We start from the raw sequence: 9,040 nt of genomic DNA, 5'->3' as shown, positions 1-9,040 counted from the left end.
CCTTGCTTAAGTACTAGGTTATCCCAGTCAGTAGTTGAGTGAACTAAGGGCAATTAGAATTCTCTTGTGAGGAACAGTGAGTTTCCTTACATATTTTTGACTGTACCCACCTAGCACTGAAACCCCTTGCTGGATGCTGAGGAACCAAAGGGTCTGATCAACCCTAGGTCTCCCTTGTTGTCTAGTACCTATCAGGAATTTTTAGTGAGTAAAGTTATGATTTTCGAGTAGAAACAGAGACTACTTACTAGATTGGCCCCTAGTAGGTTCACAATGCTTTGGAACACTGTAGAATACTTCTAGAACACATTATCACATATCAATATGGACTAGTACTGGATATGCTAGAGGTTCACATTGATTGAATGGGTTGAGGACCAGGCATCTGTAAAGGTGAAAAGGAACAAACAGGTGCACATTGAGTTTACAGGTAATGGACAACAAGATTATCCATTGGTTATTGATTACAATGTGGCTACTGAGCCTTGACAAACGATTCCTGGAGGGTACCCAAGTCTGGATATTGATACTAACATGCTAGGAAGTAAGTCCTTGTCCCTTGTAGGCTGGAGGCAACCCAATGAACCTATACCAGGTGATAAGTCCTTGTCTACACAAGGCTAGAGGCACTCTAATGAACTACTACATACTAATAATGTAGAACTAAGGCATGTAATTGTACCAGTGCATATAGTTAGACAAATGCACACTGTAGAGTAGATACTAGCAAGTATTAACACTACTAGGCTCAAAGAAATAGCAAACAAAGGTACAGAGAGTAGAAACACTCAGACAATTGTTCTTAAGGATTCAGACAGTCAAGTTCAGGATGAACAGGCAATTGGATTCAAGGATTCGTCCAATTGAGTACAGAAGGTTGAGTTTGAGGATTCAACTCACTGAGTACAGGTGATTAAGCTTGAGGATTTGCTTGATCAATTTAAGGCTACCAAGTTTAAGGATTCACTTGATAGAGGACAGGTGATTTGGTTTAAGGATTCACCAAGTCAATATAGAGAGCTAACAGCAAGCATTGAGGAATTTGTAAGCCAGTACAAGAGTTACAGAGTGTATATAGTCAGTATCAGTGAGAGTGTGGATGAGTATCCAGTGAGTACACTTACTTCAGAACAGAAACACATTGACAACAGCAATATAGAGGGTAGTAAGACACTTAAGACCCTTTTAGACAGTGAAGAAAGTAGCCAGGACTCAAAGAACAAGAGTAACAGACAAGGCCAGGAGAGCCAGGCATCAGAATTACAGAGATCCAATGAGGAACAAGATTTCCAGAAGGCAAGTAAGACCTTCAGACACATTGTAAGAGCTAGAGCAATTGAGATAGACATAGGACATGTCAGCCCATTCCACAGTTTGATAGACATTGAAGATTTGAATAAGAGAACATACAAGTTTAATGGAATGTACCAGGAAGAGGAGAAAGTAACTCCTTCATCAAACAAGAGCAGACTTGATAGTATAACAATGGAAAAGTGTGAAACACTTCAGGCAGGCTACAGAACGAACGCCAGACATACTATAGTACCCACAGACAATAGAGATCAGAACTATCAATCTAAGAGTGTAGAAGAAACACTCAAGAGTCCAGACAAACAATTGCATTTGTAGAAAGTAAAAGGAAAGTGTAAAGTGAAAGGAAAACACAAAGTACAAGGAATGGAACAAAAACCAGAACTGCTAGACATTTAATACAATTGTGAAATCGATTCAGACTATCCAAGCGAAACAGACATTGCATTTACAGAACAGTACTTTGAGGATAGCAAAAGTGAACACAAATTGGAACTACAAGGATCAGTACTTGATCCAGAGGGTGAAAATCAAGCATACACCCACAAAATCAAGTGTTTAACCTCATACATGGCAGATATTGACTACACATTGTACAGGAGCAATGTACAGGAGTACTACAACAGATATGACACCCTAGCCAGGTCCAGGAATCAGAGAGAAAGTGAAATACCTGGATATATGTGGTCTCAAATGGAAACATTGAGTTTTTCAGGACATCAGAGTATCCCTCACAAAAATAAAAGGAACAAACAATCCTATAACAATACTTTGCAATTGAAAGCAGTCCCAGGCAAGGCAAACACTAGTAGTATTAGTGAGAACAATATTGATTCAGAGTGTAGCAAACTACACAGTTTAAAGCCACATATTGAGTACAGTAAACATAAGAATAGCTCAAGCAGTAGTTCAAGAACAAACAATGGACACAGGCATAGCAAAGCATCAAATAATGTTCAGAAAGGCAGATTTGCATCAGTAAGACCTTCAGAGAGCCTAGTAAAGAATAGCTACACATACAGAGCAATACAGAGCTCCAGGATACAGAGAAAAGAACATCTCAACCTAGGATCAGACCCAGACAGCAATAATTCAGATTCCTCTTCATCTAATGACAATAATCAAAGTAATGCTTTATTCAAACTGTCAGACATTGATTCAAGTGATACTGAAGCTACTAAGAAGCATAAGAAACACTTGAGGAAGAAACAGAACACAAGTTCAGGCATGCAAACAATACATTTGAAAGGGCAAATTCAGTATATTTGAGACCCTATGAGACTACAGCACTTAGGCATTGTACTACAGGCATTCAGTACAGGAATAAACATTGCAGGAAGTCTAAACATTGAGATAAACAATTGTATAGTACATACAATAACATTTTACACTCAAAAGCACAGGCATACAGTGTAGAAAGGATTCTACAAGACTATAGATATGTATGGCACATAGAAAGGACTAGGAAACATGTATAGAACTATTGTTTCAAGGAATCTAAGATGCTACAGGCACAAGGCAACACATACATGGACACTTCAGAGACACTACTACCAATTCTTAGAGCCACAAATTAAAACAACACTCTTAAGAAATACAGGTCGTTCACAGACAACAGGAATGTGTACTAGGACATTAGGAAAGGACCTGAGAATGTTAGAAGATCAGAATATAACCAGCCAGATAGTATTATAGTTTACAAGGCAATGCAAATAGTAAACTGTACAAGTAGGACAATCTATCAAGCATTACTAGACTATAAACTATGACTACTCTTGGATACTAAGAAATATTTCAATCCAAACGATTCACACAGGTATTCTATTAAGTTAGAAGGCTACATTATGTATCAGAAGACAGACATTAGTACATTGAGTAAGGAAAAGTGTATATACATTAGGAATAAGATGATACCACTTCAGAATAAGTATCAGGCATGGAGATACATTGACAGTAATAGAAAGACACAGACATATGCATACACAGTCGATTCTATTCAGTACAGGAAGAGATACAGGATTAGTATCAAGTACTACAAAGGAACTATGTTAGTTGACATTAGAACACACATTTCCATCTTCAGGATTGAAGAAACAGTCAGTAATGAGCACAATCAAAGTAATTTGCATAGAACAATGTTCTATAAGGTACAATTGGATGTTATGCTACAGAACTACTCAATTCATAATGAAGAATTGTTCAGAAACGTCAGAACCAGCTCAGACTACAAGGATATATTGTACAGAACACAGTTTCAGGAGAACATAAGGTATTACATCACAAAATACACCTTCAGACAGTCAGGATTCATTAGAATAGACTCAGGATACTTTATTAGATGTATTATGAACATTACAGACACTCAAACAGATGTGCTAGTGTGTATATACTTAGGATACATAGTAGGAATCAAAATATTCAAGCTACAGGATGACAATTACAACCTACAGGATGTAGAACCACTACAATCTATGTACTACAATGATAGTAAAACACTACTGAGATCAGGAAACAATACACATTGTATGGAACAAAGTACAGAAGTTTAGAGGGTGACTTTAAGCCAGAGAACAGGTTTGGAACCTGGACAATCTGCTCAATCTGCTCAATCCACTCAAACAGATTATCACACTACTTTAAGGGAAAGCAAAGGCAATACATATACAGCCAGCAAATATCAGAGTGATAATGAATTAGCAATGATTGATCAGACTATTCAAGCATTCAGGCATGATACTTTAATGATACAGAAGGAAATAGAGCACCAGGAAGCTCAATGACATCTATTGAACAATGATACAGTTCAATCTACTCTAGGAATGAGTAGCTACAATCAGTTTGAAGTACAAAATCATGCAGAGAACCTCTCCAGACACTACAGATATGTTCTAGGACAGTACCAGACGTTTTACACTGAAAATGAAGTCATATTTTGATGAGAGGGTGAGAGGCACACACATTACATTGTATACACACTCTTTGAGCATACAAGCTACATGTTTGAGTGTACAAGTTTCTCACTTAAGATACTACAGAACAATTTTGCAAAGGACTTTGCAGCACCAGACAGTATCAGTACTACAGGAAACAGGACACATGATAGGTACACAAGGAAAGAATACATCAGTACAAGGACAAGTACACAGAAAGACAGGAAGTCAGTGCTAGAACACATTGATCCACACATGGATTTGCCAAATGAACAGAGAATTGGCAGCATACACTCAGGACTTCAGGCAGTGCTACTACACATACAGACAGGACATTTCATTGAGACATACATGGAACAACACAGTATACAGACAGTTACAGCATTCAGGAAAGTAGAGAATGCTACTTAGACACAGTGTGATAGAACATCACACTATGAGACATTGAAAGTATACTCAGACGATTCAGGAATCGAATCAGTTGACTTACAAAGGCACAAACAAGTTAAGACACAAGGAAATAGTATGAGAATACAGTAGGACATTCATCACACACAGAGATACCATGTATATACACACATATCTAGTGATATTAGACTCATACCTTACAATCTCATTGAATTCAAGACAATATCTTCATTCAAGAACAGATATTACACTCTACATTACACTCTGCAATTAGTATTTGGACATTGAGCTCAACAGGATATCCAGTTTTGCATCACAGTTTGTTATTACAAGCAAAAGAGTACACATTTGGAGACATTCTATCAATACAAGCACAAGGCATTACATTTGTAGGAACTAGTCTATTAGAAAAATCAAGGACATAGTAGAGGAATTTTAGAATACATCTCTACTACCTATTATTGTATGACTATTCTACAGGAGCAGAGAAACACACAAGGTTAGCTAGAAGCCACAACACTAATCTATTCTATTAAGGAAGAAGGCTATAGCTTTGTTGATCAGGGATTTACCTCCACACTTCCTGAAGACACAGGAGAAGAGAATATTTGCAATTACCACACTGCCAGAATTTCCACTTCTGTACATATTGATCTACACTACATGTCTTAGAATACTCAAGAGCCAAAACACTATATCTCCCTAGGAACTCCACCGATTCTCTTTGAAAAGTGTTGAATCAATAGCAACAATCAAGAGGAAACTTTCTTACTAATTGACTATACAGTAATAATGACCACATTTAATTTTATTAATGTTTTATCTAGTTTTACATAGTTTGGAACCATACTACTCACTGTCCAGAACACCACCACTGTCTCAATACTCACCAGATCAACTTTGGATCAGTTCAGAGAGGCAGTACTACATCATGAGGATGTTTCCCATATGTATGGGCAAGTTATTTCTTTATTTACTTGTTACTAATTGTTACTTTAAGTAAGTTTTCTGCCTTTTCTACTAATTTTTAGCATTTAGGACTAAATGCTAGAGGGCAAGTGTAAGGATTTGATTTACTGGTTTGTATTTTATTATCACTACATTGCTGATTGTGTCAGATCATTACACAGTAGGACTCACAAGCACATATATTCTCATTGTAGTTAGTTACACTTTCTCCTCATGTATCTACACATGTATACCCATATAAAAGACAGTATTGACCACTAGGTAAAGGGGATTCTTTTCCCCTGACCCCTTACTCGAGTACTAGGTTATCCCAGTCAGTAGTTGAGTGAACTAAGGGCGATTAGAATTCTCTTGTAAGGAACAGTGAGTTTCCTTACATAGGAACATTCAGAATTATTTGTATAATCTAGAGATAAAAGTTACAAATCTAGGAGACATTTCTTAGCAAGATTTGACTAGACAGGTATAGTATGGATTGAATTCTAAGTACCAGAGGCAATTACAATTAGATTGCTTGAATCCAGACACTGTAGATTATTCAATCTTTAAGGATAAGCTTGAAAGCATTAAGAAAGCAAATGAATCTATAGGAATCAAATAGTACATAGATTCTAGACAACATTTTGATCTGTAAGGACACAATAATGATTCTCAGAGTGATTATTTGTATACAGACAGTTCTAATAATTCAGGAAACAATCAAGACATTCTACAGGATAGTGAAAGTAATGATTCAGATCACAGTAACTCTAGTCAGGATACTACACATACTAGCAGTGTAAATGCTAAAGGAAAGGCCAGGCAATTGTATTATCTATTGAGGAACAATGACTAGCATGAAAGTGAGACAGAAAACAATCACAGAACATATGCTACAGGTTTCAAACATTATTCCTAATTGAAATTGGATGAAATGAGAGCAAAAGGACTATGTTTCATTTGTAAACAAGATGACCACTTAGCTAGGAATTGTTCTACTCACAATATAATCAGATTGAACAATGTGTAGGATAATAGTTTATCATCTAGTAATGTCAGTATCAGTTACACTACTTTAGATAAGTTAGCAGACAACTTGGACAGTAAGAACTATATAGAATTAGAGTTAATTACAGACTATGACACAGATTCTTACATATCTAGTAGCAATATACATGTTTTATCAATTTAGATACTTTGTAAAGGTACTACTAAGGATTCAGTAATGGAACAAGAGAGTTCTGTAACAGAACACAAGTCTAGGTGTAAGGATTTGATTTACTGGTTTGTATTTTATTATCACTACATTGCTGATTGTATCAGATCATTGTGTAGTAGGACCCACAAGCACATATATTCTCATTGTAGTTAGTTACACTTCCTCCTCATGTATCTACATGTGTATACCCCTATAAAAGACAGTATTGACTACTAGGTAAAGGGGATTCTTTTCCCCTGACCCCTTGCTTGAGTACTAGGTTATCCTAGTCAGTAGTTGAGTAAACTAAGGGTGATTAGAATTCTCTTGTAAGGAACAGTGAGTTTCCTTACATATTTTTGACTGTACCCACCTAGCACTGAAACCTCTTGCTGGATGCTGAGGAACCAAAGGGTCTGATCAACCCTAGGTCTCCCTTGTTGTCTAGTACCCATTAGGAATTCTTAGTAAGTAAAGTTATGATTTTCGAGTAGAAACAGAGACTACTTACTGGATTGGCCTCTAGTAGGTTCACAATACTTTAGAATGCTACAGAACACTTCTGAAACACATTAGCACATATCAATATGGACTAGTGCTGGATACACTGGAGGTTTGCATTGATTGGATGGGTCAAGGACCAGGCATCTGTGACAGTAAAAAGGAACAAACAGGTGTACATTGAGTTTACAGGTAATGGACAACAAGATTATCCATTAGATATTAATTACAATGTGGCTGCTGAGCCTTGACAGACAATTCCCAGAGGGTACCCAAGTCTGGATATTGATACTAACATGCTAGGAAGTAAGTCCTCATCCCTTGTAGGCTGGAGGCAACCTAATAAACCTATACCAGGTGATAATTCCTTGTCTGTACAAGGCTAGAGGCACCCTAATGAACTACTACATACTAGTAATGTAGAATTAAGGCATGTAACTGTACCAGTACATATAGTTAGACAAATGCATACTATAGAGCAGACACTAGCAAGTATTGACCTTACTAGGCTCAAAGAAATAGCAAACAAAGGTACAGAGAGTAGAAACACTCAGGCAATTGTTCTTAAGGATTCAGACAGTCAAGTTCAGGATGAACAGGCAATTGGATTCAAGGATTCATCCAATTGAGTACAGAATGTTGGGTTTGAGGATTCAACTCACCAAGTACAGGTGATTGAGCTTAAGAATTTGCTTGATCAATTTCAGGCTACCAAGTTTGAGGATTCACTCAATAGAGAACAGGTGATTTGGTTTGAGGATTCACCAAGTCAACATAGAGAGCTAACAGTAAGCATCAAGGAATTTGCAAGCTAATACAAGGAGTACATTGTGTATATAGTCAGTATCAGTGAGAGTGTGGATGAGTATTCAGTGAGTACACTTACTTCAGAACAGAAACACATTGACAACAGTAATGTAGAAGGCAATGAGACACCTAAGACCCTTTTAGACAGTAAAGAAAGCAGCCAGGACTCAAAGAACAAGAGTAACAGACAAGGCCAGGAGAGCCAGACATCAAAACTACAGAGAATTGATGAGGAACAAGATTTCCAGAAGGCAAGTAAGACCTTCAGACACATTGTAAGAGCCAGAGCGATTGAGATAGACATAGGACATGTCAGCCTATTCCACAGTTCAATAGACATCAACAATTTGAATAAGAGAACGTACAAGTTTGATAGAATGTATCAGGAAGAGGAGAAAGCAACTCCTTCATCAAACAAGAGTAGACTTGATAGTATAGTAACAGAAAAGTGTGAAACACTTCAGGCAGGCCACAGAACAAAAGCCAGACATACTATAGTACTAACAGACAGTAGAGATCAGAACTATTGATATAAGAGTGTAGAAGAAACACTCAAGAGTCCAGACAAACTATTACATTTGTAGAAAGTAAAAGGAAAGTGCAAAGTGAAAGGAAAACACAAAGCACAAGGAACAGAACGAAAACCAGAACTGCCAGGCATTCAATACAATTGTGAAATCAATTCAGACTATCCTAGCAAAACAGACATTGTATTAACAGAACAGTACTTTGAGGATAGCAAAAGTGAACACAAATTGGAACTACAAGGATCAGTACTTGATTCAGAGGGTAAAAATCAAGCATACACCCACAAAATCAAGTGTTTAACCTCATACATGACAGATATTGACTACACATTGTACAGGAGCAATGTACAGGAGTACTACAATGGATACAACACCCTAGCCAGGTCTAGGAATAAGAGAGAAAGTGAAAT

This window comes from Fomitiporia mediterranea (assembly GCF_000271605.1).
Source record: "Fomitiporia mediterranea MF3/22 unplaced genomic scaffold FOMMEscaffold_11, whole genome shotgun sequence".
Lineage (NCBI taxonomy): Eukaryota > Fungi > Basidiomycota > Agaricomycetes > Hymenochaetales > Hymenochaetaceae > Fomitiporia > Fomitiporia mediterranea.
The sequence above is the reverse complement of the archived record's forward strand: the minus strand, read 5'-3'. Positions refer to the sequence as shown.